Source organism: Halichoerus grypus, chromosome 8, assembly GCF_964656455.1.
Source record: "Halichoerus grypus chromosome 8, mHalGry1.hap1.1, whole genome shotgun sequence".
Classification (NCBI taxonomy): Eukaryota; Metazoa; Chordata; class Mammalia; order Carnivora; family Phocidae; genus Halichoerus; species Halichoerus grypus.
This window is the reverse complement of record NC_135719.1, coordinates 28584385-28604829: the sequence shown is the minus strand read 5'-3', so window position 1 is coordinate 28604829 and position 20445 is coordinate 28584385.

Genomic DNA, 20445 nt, shown 5'->3' with positions numbered 1-20445 from the left:
AGCTCAGCTTGCTGAGCTTTATTTTATTTATTCAATAAATAAATAAAATCTTTAGAAGCAACCTGTGAAACACCATAATGGTGAACAAGGCATTCACTAAGTCCATGAATGGTCATTTTTGGCAGAAGCATTGCAGAAAGGGCAAATCTGAATCCAGAACATCTATTCAGGGAAGGGAAATCACTTCCCCTCCAGAATGGAAGGGATCTAGCGTAAGCAGCCAGCCACCAGGGATCTGGCTGGCCATCGCGATCAATGAGCTCTGTGTTGCTCTCTGAGGTCAGAGGGCACTGTGGTACAGCAGTGACAGTGTCCAGGCTCGCCTTGGTGTGTGGTTGTGCTCATCCAGAGCCTCCATCCCTGCAGCCAGGGTCTCTGTAGAGGGGCCCATTGAGCAAATATCAGGATGGCTGGGGAAAGGGTTGGCTTACATCCCAGAACATGCCGTCTTGTTCACCTGATTCTTAACAGTCTTCTCGGCACAGGGTACTTTTAATGAGCATAAACACGGGGCACAAGTTTCTTCATGCTCTATGCACATTTTGAGAAAGCCATCAACAGACGTCTTCCCTTTGTCCCCATACCACCTTGTCACCAGTCTCTGAATCTTGTTCCTTCCCAGTTCTTGACCAATCAAAGTATTTGCCCCAGTATAGGTCAGTGCCCTTAATGACATTTGGGGTCCCATAATTCTTTTCTGAAGGGAACTGGTCTGTGTACATTGTAAGATGTTTAGCAACATCCCTGGCTGACCTCGACCACCAGATGCCAGTCATGCCCTCCACCCGGATGTGACAATCAAAAATGTCCTCCCGACATGGCCAATGTCCTCAAGTTGGGGACAGGAGGATCATCCCCTGTTAAGACTTACTAGTATAGGTTAATTCTTCTGGCTGTATTTCAGCCCAGAAAAGTGAAAAACATTTGTTCTGCTCAAGTCTCATCCACTAGGATGATTTCCCTTCTCCACCGTCTTTCAAGGACACTCCAGACTCGGGGGGGTGGGGGGTGTATCTCTCATAGCCTGCTCTCAGCTGGAACCAGCACATCCCAGAGAACCATCTGGAAGCAGGCCTGCTCAGCCATCTGGTCTTAAGGAACTGCCCATGAGGCATAGATTGAGGGAGAGAAGGCAAGAAGCAAGAGAACATGTCACAGGGTCTGAGCCACCTGCTCAAGCAAGTGACATGTGCCTTCTGGGGTTTCTCGATCACAGCCTCTTAGGTACCGTCTCTGCTAGATGACAGGTTACAACTGTATGTGCTTGACTTTATAGGTGGGCGGGTCAGATCGCGCCCAGTCCATGATGGGCAGCTGAGGATTACGGAGTCAGTTGATGTCCGCTGGTCAGCTGTGCCATCCCTACAAGGACCAGCAGTATTCCCGAGGCTGTTTCTTAGAAAGGAGAGTAGTTATATGCAGCAGAGGTCATGGCTTTGTTCCAGAGCCCTAGAGTCTGTGCTGTGATTCGCCCACTGGGGTTCTCTACAGCATTGCTGTTGGCCGTGAACACTTGATCACCATGGGGTCCGTTAGGGGATGAGGCCCAGGGGGTCCCACTCACAACTGGAGGCCTTACTCATTCCTTGGTAAATAAATGCATTGGGAAAGCACACCCAAAGAGCACATAGGTTGCCTTCAAAATCCAAACATCTCAGCAAGTGTCATGCTTCTTTTTTTAGGTAAAATGATGTATTTTTCACTTTGATGGGGTGTCCTGAAAAGTGCTATACGGTCCCCCGAAAATTCACCAAGGTGTCAGGGCCCTGAATATTCGTGGAGCTTTTTCTCCCAGGTCCGTGTCTTACTGAGGCAGATGCAATCAGCATAATGAGGTCAGTAATGAGGTCCGGTACGGTGTTCTGTGGCATCTCTGCCAGGTTTATTATGGCAGAGAGCAGGAAAACCGGCAGGAGGAGAGAGCACCTGTTGGCACTTCTGGACAGGCGCAAACTGTTTCTGGTGGTTCTTACAGATCGACGCAGAGAACCAAAGTCTCCCACCAGTGCCCAGAAAAGGTGTTTCATCAGCAGCGGCAAGCGAAGGGACCTGTCAGTTGTAAGTTGACCGTGACCCACTGCCTTCCGGCAGCATGCCCGCATCTTCCGTGTAGGTCAAACAGGAGAGGGTCAAGGGCTATCTTAGGAACCTCCTCCCTTAAACCTCTCAAGTCCCTGATAGCACCACCAATCTCTGAGATGCCCCCAGAATGGACGATTCATTACCCTTGATTTACTATCATAGTAGGCAGGGGGAAATTCCAGAACTTTCACCTTCATCCCACTGCCTACCAAAAAAGCATTCACTTCAAGGCAGGAAAGCCAACATGGGGCCCCTGCCCGCTGCCAAATGGAACTCTTCCAACTATGCATGGGAAACACACACAGGTCAGGCCCACGGACCCACCAGTCCCATGGATATCCATGCTTGGGACAAAACTTTTCTTGTCCTCTGACCTCCACAAGCCTCCGCCTTGACTAGAGGGCCACCATGGTATTTTCAGGTCCCCCAAATCGGTGACAACTCAGAGCCAGTGCCGAGTACCCTGAATGATGAAGGTATTCCTGTCCCCCAGTGATTAGATGGGAATAGACGTTTCCTTGCCAGACAAGTCTTTTTGTCCCAGGGCACAGCCACCCTTGGGAAAGGTCACAGACCCTTGGGGGAATCTGGAGGAGATTTACAAGAGACGACCAGGGTAATACACAGGGTCTTTTCTCAAGGGGGCTTGGCTCACCTTTAGCCGAGGGGTTCCAGACCTGTGAAGTGGCTCAGATCTGCAAATTCCATGAACAGCTGTGACCGCTCTATGGTTACCTAAGGAATTTTGCCTCCAAACAAGTGTTTTTTAATAAAGTTAATTTGGTTGAGGTGTATTTTATGCACAGTAAAATTTAATTTTATAATTAAATTGGAATTATAATTCCACGTACAGTGGAATGACTTTTCATAAATGTATCCTCCCCGGTTACCACCCCCACCATCATGATCAAGACACAGAACATCTCATCACCCCTAAGAGGGCCCTCCTGCCCTCCCTAGCACACCCCCCACCCCCCAAAGCAGCTATCGTACAGCTCACTTCAGATTTAGTCTGTCTATTCTTAAACTTCATACAAATGGAATCTCATAATATGTACAATCTTGCGTCAGTTTACAACTTTTTTTTTACCACCGAGCAGTATTCCGTTCTGTGACTGCACCACAATTTGTGTATCCATTTTCCTGTTAACTGACAGTCGGATTGTTTCTTGTTTGGGGCTACTATGAATAAAGTCACTACGAGCCCTGGTGAGCATTTTGTGGACAGAAGCTCTCATTTCTTTTGGATAGCTACAAAGGAGCGAAGCTGCTGGATCACAGAATGAGTGCACACTTAACATTAGAAATTTCCAACCAGTATCCCACATAAACTGTATGGTTTTACAATCCTACCGGCCAATGATTTTGGTTACCAGAGCCGTGAATGTACCCTGTCCATTCTTTCTGCTGCCCATGCTAGAGCTCCCACCTTACAACCTGCCCCCACCGACCTGGAGCAGCCCGAGTGGACATCTGCTCTTGGCACACACACACACGCACACACACACACACACACACACACGGTTTCACACCCCTGAGTTGGGCACGTGCACGAAGCACAGTGCCTGGTATTTATACACACCTGTGCCGCCTGCCCCCCTCCCCCGCCTCATGCCTCCCGCCTGTTCCCTTCCTCTTGGCGGCCGAGCTTACACCTACACCTACCCTCCACCCTGGCAACATCACGTGTGTCTAATCTCCTGGCGTAGGTGAATGGCGTAGGGATGATGTTTGCCAAACATCTGCAGCAGGAAAGACGAGCTTAGAACCTGACAGCTTAAGTCCACCAATGGAGCAGACAGGTCCCTCTGGCAGAGTACTACTGGGTGACAATGAAGAAGTCTTGGTGCTGGGCCCAAGAGGACTTTGTGTGGACCAGGAGAATGTGAGTGAGGACGCTGGTGCCCAGACAGATGTCCCTGGTGCAGCCCATCACCCTGGCTGGTGGCTGTCCCTTGAGCCCCACTGTTCCTCCTTCTCTTATCTGGGACCTTCTGTAATCTGTAAAGAACTTGACGTCCGTTCAGTCACTGGGTCTGCTCTGTGCCATGGGTGAACAGGTCAACAGTTGTGTTGCTAATGGGATGTCTGATCTAGAGGTGGCCATACATTCTGGGGACAATGAACGCTAACCTCAACAAAACTGTGCCTGGAAGTGTGTTTGGGTGTGTGGTTGTCGACTCATCTGCTATCAAAAAGGCTTTGTTTCTTTTGCAGGACTTTCAGCTTTTTTCTTAGGGTCCACAAAGCTGCATTTAAGTGGTAAATAAAAAACCCACATGATAGTAGGAAAAGAAAATACAGAAAGTAATCTTTTTTAGACTCAGTCTTGGAGGGCTTTTAACTGCTTTTCATTTTCTATGTATTTTATTTTATTTTATTTTATTTTATTTTATATTTTATTTTATTTTATTTTTAAAAGCCCAAGGGAAGGTATGTTTTATTTTTTTAAAAGATTTTTATTTATTTATTTGACAGAGAGAGACACAGCGAGGAAGGAACAAAAGCAGGGGGAGTAGGAGAGGGAGAAGCAGGCTTCCCGCCTAGCAGGGAACCCGATGCAGGGCTCGATCCCAAGACCCTGGGATCATGACCTGAGCCAAAGGCAGATGCTTAACGACTGAGCCACCCAGGCGTCCCTCATTTTCTACGTATTTTAAGCCAGTAAAGAAATCATGCTAAAGGTCCTGGGAAGTGTGAATTACACCCATCTCAGAGTGACTGAAATGGGGTATTAATATTTCCTTTGGATTTGCTACTAATTCTAAATCTGTTGATTAATAGTTTTAAATTTCTACAGTAGTATATATATTAATTCTGCCCTTCACACTTAAATCCAATTTGAAGCCATGTGTGTGTGATTTTTGTATGAAAATACACCGCCTGCCTCCAGATGGACAGACCTGCAAAGCAGTGTTTCAGCCAAGGTCAGCCACGTGCTGCCCCCTGGTGGTGGGGCCGCCACGCTGGGTCTGTGGCTTTGAGGGGTAGTTGAACCTTACACTCTCCTCTCTTTAGATATCAGGAGCGCCAGAAGATCCACAACAGGATTTTCAATGTTTTCTTTCTTTTTATACAGGGCAGGGGGGAATCAGTAAATTGTCTTTAACAAACCAACAACTTACTTCTTTCAAATCCAAAGCCTTGACCAGTTGATTCTGCAGGTCTAGATTTTGCTTCACTTTGTGACCCTTGATCAGAAACCTATAACCTACCACGGTGCCCACAAAAGTAGTTAAATCAGAAGTTTATGGGGCGCCTGCGTGCGTCAGTCGGTTAAGTAGTGTCCAACTCTTGATTTCGACTCTTGAGTCTGAGACATCAGTGTGATGTTGAACACGTGCTTAGTTCAGGATCATTCGATGGAGCCACCCCACCCTCCACGCTCAGTGGGGAATCTGCTTGAGATTCTCTCTCCCTCTGCCCCTCCACCAACTCGTTCGTGAACGTACTCCCTCTCTCTCTCTCTGTCTGTGTCTTTAAAATAAATAAATAAATCTTTTAAAAAGTTTAGACTTAACGCTTGACACTTTATTATAAAATAAAGTCCAGCCTCTTTGCCACCACCAAGTGGTTTTGGCATATACCCAGTCCATACATTTCGCCACTGAAAAATAGGAATGAATAGTAACACGAAAGGCATCGACCTCAAAAACAACTTTTTCCTTAAAAATAATCAACTCCATTAGTTAGATGTTTTTTGTACCATGTGTACAAAAAGCCTTTTCTAGGTGCCTCAGGACTACCACCATGAGGAGTATTTCTATCAAAGGAAAATGCAATGGATATAATCACAAACTGCTGTCACCAGAGGAAAAATGCTTTCAAGGTGGTTTTCATAGCCTCAAGGTTAGGGCCTATTTGAATATTTTTGGAAGCACCTCTCCACGTCCTCCCCACCCTGAGAAAAACCCAAGGCTCTTGGTTAATGCCCATGATTATTTCCTGCCACGGCTAACTGTGATTCTGGGAGCCATTGTGACAGGTGCTTTGTGACCTCAAAGGAAAAGTCACTGGGAACCCACTGCTGGAGGTGTACTGAGGCCCATCAGCTCTGGACGCTGAAGGATGGACAATGAAGAACTGTGAATGAGAGGGCTAAGGGCCCTTGGACAGAACCTGAGTGTGATCTGGAATGTTGGTTGGTGGTCCCCATCTGAAAGCTTTAGGGTAATAGTTATAATGATCCTTAGTCTTTCCCTTCTGTTATGGACTAAATGTCTGTGTCCCCCACCCCACCCCAGAATTCATATGTTGAAATCCTAACCCCCAGTGTGATGGTGTTTGGAAGTGGGACTTTAAGGAGGTGATTAGGTCGTGCAAGTGGAGTCCATGGTGGGATTAGTAACCTTATAAGAAGAAGCCAGAGAGCCTCCTCTCCCAGTCTTTCTGCCTGTCTCCCGCTCTATACCTACCCCACCACCACCATGTGAGGACACAGCAAGAAGACAGCCATCTGAAAACCAAGAATAGGGCTTTCATCAGAGACTGGATCTGCTTGAACTTGAGCTTAGATTCCCCAGCCTCCAGAACTGAGAGAAATAAATGTTTGTTGTTAAACCCCCCAGCTACGGTATCTTGTTAGCAGCTGAAAGGGACAAAGACACCTTCCAAGGCTTCAAGAAGTGACTTTACCATTTTCAGTCTTTCAACTCCTGAGATAGCCTTCAATAGTGTCACTCAAAAGTATGCATGGCATAATAGTGGAAATACTTATTCTTTTCCATTTGAAAATTTAAATATTGGTGATAAATTTTCTGGAAAAAGAGAAACAATCCCTGGGCGGGGTCCCTGTGAAGGTAAGGAGGGAGGTAAGTTGACAGGTCCACCAGGATTCACCTCAGAGAACCCCTGGGATGATGCCCACGCATACCAGGGGTGTAAACACAGACTGTTAGTGTGTCCAGGCACCCTGCAAGACCATTCCTCAGATCCAATTCATGGATCTCTGTTGGAAATGAGTCTCAGTGATCCAGAGTGAAGAAGGAGTCCAGATGCCAAGCTTATACTGAAAGGTCAGCTGAGAAGTTGGATGGTTTGGTTGGAGAGCTTGCCTGAGAAAAAGTATGGGAGCCTCCCCTCCTACGGTGAACTGAGTAATATGAGTCAATCCAACCAATCTATCCAACTGGAAAAGCTACATAAAATATAAGAAACATCTGCTAAAAGACATCAGATTATCAACAGGATTACAAAGAATGACATTTGGGGCCATTTTTAGTCTAGGGATGACTACCAATTCTACTAGAGTGGAAACATCAAAGTTTGGGATCCATCAAGAATAAAGGCTCTAGGAACCCCTGGGTGGCTCAATGATTAAGCATCTGCCTTTGGCTCAGGTCATGATCCCAGGGTCCTAGGATCGAGTCCTGCATGGGGCTCCTTGCTCAGCAGAGAGTCTGCTTCTCCCTCTGCTTGCCACTCCCCCTGCTTGTGCTCTCTCTCTCTGACAAATAAATAAAATCTTTAAAAAAAAAAAAAAGAATAAAAGCAGTAGTGGGGGTGAGACACTCTTTAGTCTGAGAGATCAAAGGATTGCTTTCTAGGAGAAGCAAGAAAATTAGTCTTTATAGGGACTACAGCCTGGCTTCAGTCATCAGAGTGGCCCAGGAGACCTCAATTCCTGAATTGAATTAAAGGGATCTTGGATGCCATGAACCTGCCAGAAACAATCGGAAATTATCCGTAAAAAGACAATAACATTATCCTATCCTTCAAAGTATTTCTACAAACAGCTTTGCACATATCTGACTAACAATAAAAGATAACCAAGCAGTCAAGAAGACAAACCAACACAAATAAAAACTAGCAGAAACACTAAGCAATAGAAACAGGCCCACACAAGTTCCAGATACTGAAGATACCACTCACAGATTCTTAACTAGTGATGTTTACTACTTTCAGGGAGATAAAAGACAAGACTAAGATTTTGGTGAATTTGAAACTGGTTTTTTTTTATAGCATAAATGAAAGAAGCCAGATTCAAAAGCCTATATATTGCATGACTCCATTCACATGACATCTGCCAAAGGCAAAACTGTAAGGACAGAAAACACATCAGTCATTGCTGGGGTTGGGGAATCACGAAGTGGCTGACTTCAAAGGGGAATTTTAGGGCGATGGAACTGTTCTGCCTGGGACTGGGATGGTGGATACAAGACTTTGCATTCGTCAAAACCCATAGAACTGCATATTGCCGACTGCACTGTATGCAAATTTTGAACACATAAAGGAGGTTGGGGGATCCCAGGATGGAATGCAGACTGTAACCACAGACTCTGACCATATTACAAATGTATGACGTGGCCTCTGGGAAGGAGGGGGAGGGTGGAAAGCAGCTGACCTAAGTGACTTAGGAAAATGGTGTTTTGACCGGAAACTGAAAGACTGCAGACATAAGTAACAGTACTTAAACACTGCTCCAGCTTCTCACGAGATAAACAATTATGAAACTGCTTCCCACGTATGCTGGGATTGAACAAACAGGTGACCGCACGGTGGATGGCGGGACCTGGCGTCTCACTGTTGGAGAGGGAGGTTACAGATCAGCAGAGGGAGGCGGGAATGAGTCCTTCCTTAGGGGCTGCCACAGAATCTGAGATATCTGTGTGAATGCATGCTTAGCTCAATGTGCGCACAGAGGGCCAGAGAGAGAAATTATGAAGGGTATGTACGTGTAAATGGGCTGGGACACAGACATGTTTCCTGGGTCCGTCCCCTGGGAGGGGCTAGAAGCAGCGACACCCCAAGAACAGGGAGCACACCCAGCACCCAGATCTTGGTTTTTAAATACCATTTTCCAGCAAAAGGAATCAGGGTTCCTTAGAGAAATGGATGATTCTAGGGCGTAGTAGTGGCCCGGACTGTGGCTTCTCTGGCTCCAGGCATCAGGCCGGGAGGGGAGATGAAGGAGGTAGCACACATCTCTGCTTCCCTCAGCCTGTGTCATGGGAAGCTGGGAGGTGCAGGCGGCTGGAGGGGAGTCAGCTGCCCAAGACGGAGAGCTCTCTTTGCCACCAGGATACAGAGGTAAATGTCCTTTACCACATTTCTGCGAGTGAACTTGTACATACATCCCCTACAATAAGAAGTAGCATTTAAGAGACAGTGGGTAGAAATACACATTTCCTCATTGGTGGCCAAGAACCTTTCTTCTTCCTCGCACACTTACTAGTATACACTACTGTACTAACACTGAGTTTAATAGTTTTTGTGGACAGTACAGAAAAAGGATTTCTATAAAGAAGAATTCCATAAAATGTTAGTGTAGAAGCCCCTAAAGACGGCCGGATTGAAGATTTTGCTAATACACAAGATGTTAAAGAACACATGACTAGAGCAGAAACCCCCCAGCTGTGGAACAAACTTGGATGGAAAATCACCAGTGGCATGCCCGGCGATGCTACGCCCTGACTGGGAAGGGCGTGAGCCAAGACTTGAATCAGTGCTGTCATGATTCCAAGTGAGACTATCACTTCTGGCCTCTCTTCTCATAGGCTTTATATAAACAAAATGCTGGACTTTACCTGAAAGCTGCAAAAATCCATGCTTTGGATAAATGTCCTAGTCCATGCCGGCTGCTACATAACAAAGCACCACAGGCTGGGAGGCTTATAAACAACAGAAATTTATGGCTCCCTTGGGCGCCTGGGTGGCTCAGTCGTTAAGCAACTGCCTTCGGCTCAGGTCATGGTCCCAGGGTCCTGGGACCGAGCCCCGCATCGGGCTCCCTGCTCCGCGGGAAGCCTGCTTCTCCCTCTCCCACTCCCCTCTGCTTGTGTTCCCTCTCTCACTGTGTCTCTCTCTGTCAAATAAATAAATAAAATCTTTTAAAAAAAGAAAAAAAGAAATTTATGGCTCCCAGTTCTGGAGGCTGGAAGCCTGAGAGGTCAGGACAGCAGCACAGTCAAGTGCAGGCCTTCCTCCGAGTTGTAGACCTCTCACATCCTCACAAGGTGGACGGCGGGGAACTCTCTGGGACCCCCTTACAAGGGTGCTAATCACATCATGGGGCTCCACCCTACTCCCAAAGACTCCAGCTCCTAATACCATTATTTTGGGGATTAGGATTTTCGCATATGACTCTTGGGGGAGGATGCAAATATTCATAGACCGTAGCAATACATTCAAAATAAACTGTGTTAAAATTTTCAACAAGAAGAAAAATTAAGACCTCTTATTTGAGAAGAGAAAAGCCCGTGCTTTCTCCTTCGTTCCCCCCAAGGTAAGATCTAGAGGTAGTGACGACATTTTTCTCATTATGAATCCTCTCAGGACATTGTATAGCCCGTGGCAGGTACAAAGGGAGAGAACGACATTCTTCACTTTAAGAGATTGATTATGAGCACAACCCTTCCTAGTTGAATGCTGTTCTCCTTTTACTTCAGTAAATCAAAATATAAATCAAAGGCACAGATATTGTTTTTAATATTTAATTTTTTATTTTTTTAATGATTTTATGTATTTATTTATTTGAGAGAGAGCCAGAGCAAAAAGGGGGGGGGAGGGGCAGAGGGAGAAGCAAGCTCCCCACTGAGCAGGGAGCCCAACGCGGGGCTGGGAAAGGCAGGAGAAGACAGAGCCGGGGAAGTGCTTTGTGACCAGGGACTAGCTGAGGTCTGGGCACTCCCCATTCACAATACTCTCAGTAGCTCCATGGCTAGGCCTGCTGGTAGAAGCTCAACTCTGGCCCCTCCCACCCCAGTGGTCTCTGATGAGTTCTGGTTCTCTCATCCTCTATAACCAGGTGCCCTTACCCCAGCCACAGGGGCATACTCTTCCATGCAGACCACTGAGGTTTCCCTGAGCCTGGCCAAAGCTCATTATGTAAAATTTCAACTCAGATCCATCCCATAAAAGCCAGTGACTCTACCCACATGTGTGGGCATCGGGGAGATTTTGACAAGATAGGACCAGAGCTGCCTTGATGCCCCCTTCCCCCATCTCCACACCAGCCTTCAAGGACCTAAAGCCAGCTGCACTGGTCTGCATGGATCATCAGGCCACCTAATTGATCAAAGGTTTGCAAGAAGCAGCCATTAGGGTCTGCAATGGGCTTGCGATGCTCCTCCTCCTGGACCATCTTCAGAGAGCTATAAGAGCTTGGCCTCCCCGGGAGAGGAATACACCTGAGGATAGCCCTGGATTCAATCCCCTCCTCACCAGCCACACCCTGTGGCCCTTTCCTGCTCTAAGATGGCCTCCTGGAGGAAAGGAAAAGGCTGGAAGAAAAGATTCACCGATGGGTCCAGCATGAAGGGCAAAGGTTAGTAGTCCTGGGGTAGGGGGGTGGTTTGCCCCTTCCAGATCCAGCAGGTGTGTCCTCCCCCTGCACTGGCTCGGAGCCGAACTGCAAGGCCAGCTGGTGCTCCTGGGGGCCTTCTATACCTTCTGACCACCCTGCTCGTGAACTGCAGAGCCCATGCCCCACCCTGGCATGCAGGTTCCCCGAGGACAGGACAGGGCTCCCCAGGCACCGCCTCGTACCACCGTCTGGGCCGGAGTCGAGGAAGTGCTCAGTGAACATCTGCTGAGGGAGGAGCACAGAGAGGGAGAAGGAGCCCCTGGAGTGGGCACGCTTCAAGAGCACTGTGCTGGACAGACCTGAGAGCACCACTGCTGGGAGGACTGAATTGTTAGCATGTGCAGAGCTCGCGAGGCAAACGGTGCCCGGGGTGGGGAGGGAGCACACCGGGAGCTATGTCCTAGCGGGGCAGACGTCCTGTGGAAGAGAGGGCTTGCGGGCCTCCATGCAAGCGTACGGCCCACCAGCCTCTCTCCAGTCGGCTACTTCGCTGAAGAAAAGTGAGCCTCCAGAGAGAAGGATCTGGGGAGGGATGGCAGATTTAGAAAGAAGGAATGAAGTACAGCTGCCTAGTTAAATGTGAATTTCCAATAAACATCGAACAGTTTTTAGTTTCGTTATGTCATGTACAATATTTGGGACACACTTCTAAAAAATTTTTCCATTGAACTTCCACTCAAATTTAGCTGGTGTCTGAGTCTACTCAGACTGTTGTAACAGAACACCACAGCCTGGGTGGCTTATAAACAGCAGACATTCATTTCTCACAGTTCTAGAGGCTGGGAAGTCCCGCGATCTAGGCACCAGCAGTGAGAGCCCCTTCTTCCTGGTTCATAGACAGCTGTCTTCTTCCTGTGCTTTCTCATGGCAGAAGAGGCCAGCCTGCTTTCTGGGGTCTTTTATAAGAGCACTAATCCTATGCATGAGGGCTCCCTCATGACCTAATCATCTCTCAAAGGCCCCGTCTCCTAACACCGTCCCACTGGGGATTAGGATGTAACATGAATATTTGGAGAGGGGGGGACATAAGCATTCAGTCTATAACTAGTGGGCATCCAGTATTTTCTCTGGCAACCCTAACCTGCTGACTCCTGAGGGACGTGTCCTCACCAACCACATGGGCAGAGGTGGAAGAAGGACCCTCCCCCACTTATGTGGCCATTAAACCATTATGAAAACTCCATCCCCAGAATTCATGACCCAGTGTCCTCAAATCTGACTTGCCTGAGCAGAGGGCCTTCTCTTGAGTGAAGGAAGCAAAGCAGGGAGAAAAGGAAGGGAATGTGGAACCTGCTCTGGCAGGCCTCCTGGCAGGCCTCCTGGCAGAGGGGGCTTTGTGGGCCTGAGCAGCCCAGGACTCATTGGCTGACGTGCCCAATGGCTCCGTGCTCCGGAGGGGCTGTCTACCGCTCAGATTCTCTGGACCCCACAGCCCCTGGAACACTGAGGCTACTCCCCTCTGGCTGTGGGAAATTATTTACTTGGGTCTGAAAAATGGGTCGACGGTCAGAGCAGAACTAACCCTTCAGGGGCCTCAGGCCTCACAAGCAGCGTCTGAGAAAAGTCGCCGAGATCCCGTGCGATGAGAGCCGGCAGCAGGCAATGCCCATGTGTCAGGCGCCTGTGTGTACATGTATGTGTCTGTCGGTATGTGTGTATCTGTCTGTCTGTTGGGGGGGGTGTCCGTGTGCACCTGTGAATGTCCGTTAGGGTGTGTGTGTGTCTGTCGGTCCATGTCTGTGAGCACCTGTGTGTCTCTGTGCCTGGCGGTGTGTCTCCATGTGTGAAGGTGTCTGTGGGTCTCCGAGGGCGTACATGTTTGTGCCCACGTGGGAGGGCACGTTTCTGTCGCCATAGCACGCCGGCATCTCTGCCCTTGAGAGGTCAAGGGGGGAAAAACAGGTCATCTTTGCATGTCTCCCAGTTGCAGGCCGAAATTCTCATGAGATCCCCTTACTAGAAGGCATCCTGGGGGCACCTGGGTGACTCAGTCGGTTAAGCATCTGCCTTCAGCTCGGGTCATGATCCCGGGGTCCTGGGATCGAGTCCCACGTCAGGCTCCCTGCTCAGCGGGGAGCCTGGTTCTCCCTCTGCTTCGGCTTGCAGCTCACGCTGCTTGTGCTCTCTCTCTCTCTCTTTAGGAAAAAAAAAATAGAAGGCATCCTGAGGGGGTTTCCCTTTGGTCTTGGGGCACCTGGTGCCTCCCCTCGCAGCTGCCTGGAGCCCACAGCAGGCAGGAGCAGGCAGTGTGGGAAGGTTTGAGGTGAGTTGCTCTTAGCTCCAGCTGAGACAGCAAGTCGGGCCAAGGCTGCTGTTGGCCGTGCCGTGCAGAGCTGGAGTCTGGGTTTGTCTGGAATCCCCGGTAAATAAACAGGAAATTCCCAAGTGGCTCCTGGAAATGACTTGCATACAGTAGGGTGAAAGTGGATAGTCTTTAGGAAAAACAGGGCTCATAACTCACACTTTCTTCCCAGGCTCATTTTTTCCCAAAGAGATGTTTTTATAAAGTTGTGGATGGATTTTAAACACGTATCATAAAAGGACATGGAAAGCAGGCTTAAAGGGGATGGAATCTTGATTTAGTTCAAGGAAGCCGAGTGATGCAGGGAATCGGGGTGCAGATACCCACCCCCCGCGGCCATAGCCCCTGCCTGCAGTGTGCCGTGTGTCTTCTGGATGTCCAGGCATGTGTGAGCATGTCTGGGGATACTTAGGCCAGCATTTTCCTACACATGGGAGCTTACAGAGCACATACCAAAATATCTTGATGCACAGAATCCTGCTTTCCAGTGGCAGACACATGCCATTGTGTGAATAGATGAAGCTGTACTTCAGCTGTCCCATGTTCCATGGGCTTTAGGTGTTTTCCTGACTTTTGTCACAAGCACCGTTGCCGTGAACCCCTTTGTCATTTGTTTTCACTTGACGGTGAGTCCATTTGCAGGATTCAATCCTACAGATGGAGTCACTGAGTTACGTGTATACAAACACATGTTGAGTGATGCTGCTGATGCCATAGGGAGTGGAGGTGGGCAGAGCCAAGAGTGGCCAGACACAAACCACATGGCCACCGACCTCAGCCACACACCCCAGTGGGGAACAGAGGAGCAGGGCCAGCATGCCCTGAAGAGGTGACAAGTGCTGCCCACCCCCAACAGTACCTTAGGGGGCAAGGGGAGAGAGGAAGACACTCCAGCATGATTCTTCAATTTCTGTCTCATTCTCCTCGAGTTCCGGTTCATCCCTTCCAAGTTGGCCCCATAACCAAGTCTGTCTTCTGTGTCTCACATTCCATACCCTGGCTATGCCAAGCCACCCAGGACAGGGGGCTGCCATGGGTGGATTTCCTCAGCCACTGGAGGTCTGGGACCCACCTGCAAACCCAGAAGGTAGCTGAGGCCTCCCAGCCAAGACCCAGCCTTCTACTGCCTCGTGGGCATGTGGGTGAGCTCCTCCCAGTGACTGAGGACTGGCTCCACTCCCATACTCACCACTGAGTGTGTGCAGGGTGCAGACCAAACCGGACCAACCGTGAGTCCGACACACTGTGCCAGTAGAGGGACCCTCTTCTGAGACTCGGGGGCTCAGGCCCCACATGGATAACAAGATGCCTGGTCTGGGCCCCACTGCCCAGGGTTCTGCCTTCATCCTGCTGCAGCCCAGAAGCTGCTTACACAGAACACAATGACAGCTCTTGAACCTCGCACAGACGAAGCTACGTTTCACTCAGAAACTTCCTCCTACAGTACCTGAGTTTCTGTTGTACATTCAAAGAGTGAGGGAGTCATTAAGGTGAATAATCTGCTCTGTTAAAATTTGGAGACAATCATACAGAGTATGTTCTCTGCCCATGATGGAATCAAACTAAAAATCAATACCAAAAACACAACAAGAAAATCTATAAAGACTGAAAAGTAAACAATACACTTCTCAATACTCCATGCATTAAAGAGGAAATCTCAAAGCAAATTTTAAAATACACAGAACTGAATAAAAATTGTGACGGCTTAGGGCGCCTGGGTGGCTCAGATGGTTAAGCATCTGCCTTCGGCTCAGGTCATGATCTCAGGGTCCTGGGATCGAGTCCCGCATCGGGTTCCCTGCTCAGTGCAGACCCTGCTTCTCCCTCTCCCTCTGCCACTCCCTCTGCTTGTGCTCTTCTGTCTATCTCTCTGTCAAATAAATAAATAAAATCTTTAAAAAAAAAAATTGTGATGGCTTATTTTATCTATCAGCTTGACTGGGCTGAGTTGCCCATATATCTGGTTAAACATTATCTCTGGGTGTGTCTGCAAGGATGTCTCTGGAAGGGATTAGCATTTGAATAGATGGGTTCAATAAAGCAGAAGGCCTCCCCAACGTGGGTGGGCACCATCCAATTCATCAAGGACCTGAATAAAACAAAAAGGCAGAGGAAGGTTGAACTCACTCTCTACTTGACTCCTTGACCTGTAGTGTTAATCTTCTGACCTTGTTGGTCCTGGTTCTCAGGATTTCTGGCTTAAACTGGAATCTATAGCATCAGCTCTCAGGTCTCAGATCTTCCAACTATGCCTCTGACTGTCCTGGGTCTCCAACTTGCAGACAACAGATCATGGGACTTCCCAGGCTCTGTAACTGCATGAGTCAATACCATATACAAAATCTCTTTATATATATATATATATATATATATATATATATATATATATATACATATATATATAGAGAGAGAGAGAGAGATAGTTGGATGATAGATAGATAGATATAGAATATCAAAATAGAGATATAGTATATAGGATTTGCCCATGATCTACTTATAGTTAGATGATATAGATATATAGATATTCTATTGGTTCTGTTTCTCTGGAGATCCCTGACCAATACAAAAAAAAAGAAAACACAGCCTATCTAAAGAAGCAAGATGTAGCTAAAACAATGTTGAGAGGGAAATTTACAGCATTAAATTCTTATATTAGAAGAGGTGAAGGACTTCCAGCATGACAACATGAGGAGTTCTGTGGACTTGCTCCTCAGTGAAACTACTGCAAGACATAAAAAAACAACTTCTTAATGTGTCGGGTAGTGATCCCAAGGATATATAGCCAGTGAAAAAAACATGTATTCAAGAAAATCTACTATAACTCAGTAAGGACAGTGAGAGTTTGTAGTATTTAAACCAAAACCTGCTTCATCCGTCCTCCCTCCCAACTCAGGAAGACAGAATCTCCATTCCAGTTGGTGCAGCCAAGAACACATTGCTCTTTTCTCACTGGGGCTCCCACTTGGAGACCTACAGGATCTTCCCAGGAAGGACAGGTCAGCACTTCTTAGCCTACCTCCAGCTGCCTGAGGCTAAGTTCTAGGTGACTATGGCTGAGAGGTGGGAGATCCCTTCTGCACAGCCCCCACTCATGGGTATATTTTCCACTTTGGACATGGTGCTACTGAGAATACAGGGACCCCAAATACCTTTTTCCCACCTTGGAAGGTGGTGGTTCCATACTAGGAAAGGCAAACAGAAACACAGAGGTCACTGCCCAACCCCATCTACCAGGCACCCAGCTCCCAAAGTATGGATATCATCTGAAGAAAAGTACATCATTTTCCCCACCCCACCTCAATAGCCAAGGCTCAGAGATTTTGCCTGGTGGGAAAGCAGAGAACTTGAGAAAGAAACCCTAGGGGGAGTCTATGTAGTATCAGAACAAACGTTGACACCTAGAACCACTCCTTGAAAGGAGACATAATTTGATTGGATGAGTCTATAGAGTAATTGTTAAGAATAATATAGCAATTAGCCAGCAATTAGTGGACCATAATAGCTGGGTGGTGTCAGAGAAAGAGACAGTCAGAAAAAGCACTGCCAAACCCATGGTCATTACAGAGTGACTGTGGGTATACCCAAGGCTGTCCCCAACTCTATTACAACAATATCAAAGGCTTAACACAGCAGGGGGGAATAAATTCTACAAAAATAATTCAACCATTCACTAAACAAATAAACGTGCCAATAACAATAGCAAGCCTTTTAAGGGAGTTGAGTACCAGTACCCAGAGTTGCTACAAGATATTATCCAAAATATCCCAACAAAAAGTAATGAAACATGCAAAGAAACAGGAAAGCAAAACCCATACACTAGGAAAGAAACAAACAATAGAAACTGCCTGTGACAGTGACTAAATGTCAGATTTAGCAGAGACTTTAAAGTGGCCATTATAATATGTTCAAAGAACAAAATGAAACCATGATTAAAGAAGTTAAGTATGATGACAATGTTGCATCAAATAGAGAATATCAATAAAGAGATAGAATTTTTTTTAAAGCACGTGGAAATACTGGAGTTGGCAAGTAACATAAAGAAAATAAAATTTCCACTAGAGAGGCTCAACAGTAGATTTAAACTGGCAAAAGAAAGAATTTTAACAAAGCTAAAGATAGATCGATAGAGAACATGCAAACTGAAAAAAAGAGAAAAATAAACAAAGAAAAACAGAGCCCCCAAGATATGTGGGACACTGTTAAGCACAGCAATATACATGTACAGTAGCACCTCCCCCTCAACCCCTCTGCCATCCATGGGGGATCCATTCCAAGATGGCCCACTGGATACCTAAAACTGCAGATAGCACTGAACCCTATATAAACTATGTTTTTTCCTATACATACATACATACCTATAATAAAGTTTAACTTATAAATTAGTGTAGTTAGAGATTAACAACAATAACTGATGATAAAATACAACAATTATCAATTTACGTGAATGTGGTCTCTCTCTCTCTCTCCCTATCTACTGTATTGTACTCACTCCTCTTGTGATGATGAGAGATAAAATGCTTATGTGCTGAGATGAATGACGTAGGCATTGTGAAGTAGTGTTAGGCTACTACTGACCTTCAGTGATATGTCAGAAGGATGATCACCTGCTTCAAGACTGCAGTGGAATGTAGGCAACTGAAACAATGGAAAACAAAATTATGGATAAGAGGGGACTACTGTAATGGGAGTCTCAGAAGGAAATAAACAAGGAAGCCATTATACTGAGGTGGCTTCTCTGCCTTGATAGCTTGTGCAAGCAAATCAAAACCTAAGCTAGAGTTAGTTTTATAAATGCACTCATTTCCGAGAAAATGAAATTTAAGAACAATCAACCACAAATAGGTAACTAGGTTTTCCCAAATAAGGCAACTACATAAGCCATAGTGAATCAAATAATTTCTTTGCTCTACTTCCATATCCTCTTTATAAAAGTCTTTCCTCTGACTTCTGTCAGCAAAGCATTCCTGACTACTTTTGGTTTGGGGCTGCCCAATTCAAATTGATGTTTGCTCAAATAAACACTCCAGGGCGCCTGGGTGGCTCAGTTGGTTAAGCGACTGCCTTCGGCTCAGGTCATGATCCTGGAGTCCCGGGATCGAGTCCCACATCGGGCTCCCTGCTCAGCAGGGAGTCTGCTTCTCCCTCTGACCCTCCTCCCTCTCATACTCTCTGTCTCTCATTGTCTCTCTCGCAAATAAATAAAATCTTAAAAAAATAAAAAATAAAATAAAATAAAATAAAATAAACACTCCAAATTTTTAATGTGCCTCAGTTTATTTATTTATTTATTTATTTATTTTAGAGAGAAAGAGTATGGTGGGGAGGGGCAGAGAGAGAGGGAGAGAGAGAACCTCAAGCAGACTCCCCAGGGAGTGTGGTCTTGATCTCACCACCTGAACCAAAATAGAGTCAGACGCCAACTGAGCCACCCAGGCACCCCTTCTCAGTTTCTCTTTTAACAAAGGAGAAGAGAGAGAGAGAAAGGAAAAGGAAAAATACCCAAAGAAATGATGACTGAAAACTTCCAGATTTATTGAAAAATTATAATCTACACATCCAAGAAGCACAAGGAACTCCCAAAATGCTGAAAACCAAAAACAAGTAGAAAAATTTGAAAGCAACGAGGGAAAAACAATGTATCACTTACAAACGAACCCCAAGAAGATAAGCAGCTGACTCTCATCAGAAACAATGGTGACCAAAAGAAAGTGGGCTAATCTATTCAAAGTGATCAAAGAAAAGAACCATCAACCTATATCCAGGAAAGCTCTCAAAAATGGAAGGTGAAATAAAGACATTCCCAGATAAACAAAAAACAAGAGAATTTGTTTCTAGCAACCTCTCCCCCATACAAGAAATACTAAAGGAAGTTCTTCAAGATGAAAGTAAGTTATCCCAGAGGGTAACTAGAATTTACACAAAAGACAAGGAGTGTTAGTAAAGATAATTATGTAATTATATTGTTTAATTGTAAAAGATCCTATAAAATGTCTATTTTTCATTTTCTTTTCTTAACTGGTTTAAAAAGCAATTACATAAAATGATATGTACATAATGTATAGTTGGACATATATATAATATATACATTTTAGATTCAAAGATACAGCTAGATTGAAAGTAAATGGATTTAAAAAATATACCCATGTAAAGAGCAATTTCAAGATATTGGGGTGGCTATATTAATATCAGAAAAGCTATACTTTAAAACAAAAAAACAAACTGTTATGAGAGATAAAGAGAGCCTCAGTACAGATCAGCTTGCAGATATCTACCACAAAGGAACTCTTACACTCAGCTGGAGCTCCAATTTTTGCAATTTTTGCCAAAAGAACACCTCCAGATTGCCTGGTTTGGAGGCCAGCAGAATTTAAAGTTGTGGTCCCAAAGGACTATATATATTTGCATATCTTAAAAGCTGCTGCCTGAAGGTCTAGCTTTCAATCAGCCAGAAGCTAGGTGCTAACTGAGACCCCTCCTTCTGGAACACTCACAAGTGTTGGCACAGCCTCAATAACTGGGACAAATTAAGAATAAATCAGGCTGACTAGACAGTCACAGAAGTTCAAGAGACAACCAGAAAGTAGGGCAAAATTAAATGATAAGTTTCATCACCTACACAAGGCTACTCCTTCAAGACTGGGATAGGTGGTTGTTTTAGCTACTGTATAGAAACCAACACAGAGGGGCACCTGGGTGGCTCAGTCATTAAGCATCTGCCTTTAGCTCAAGTCATGATCCCAGAGTCCTGGGATCAAGC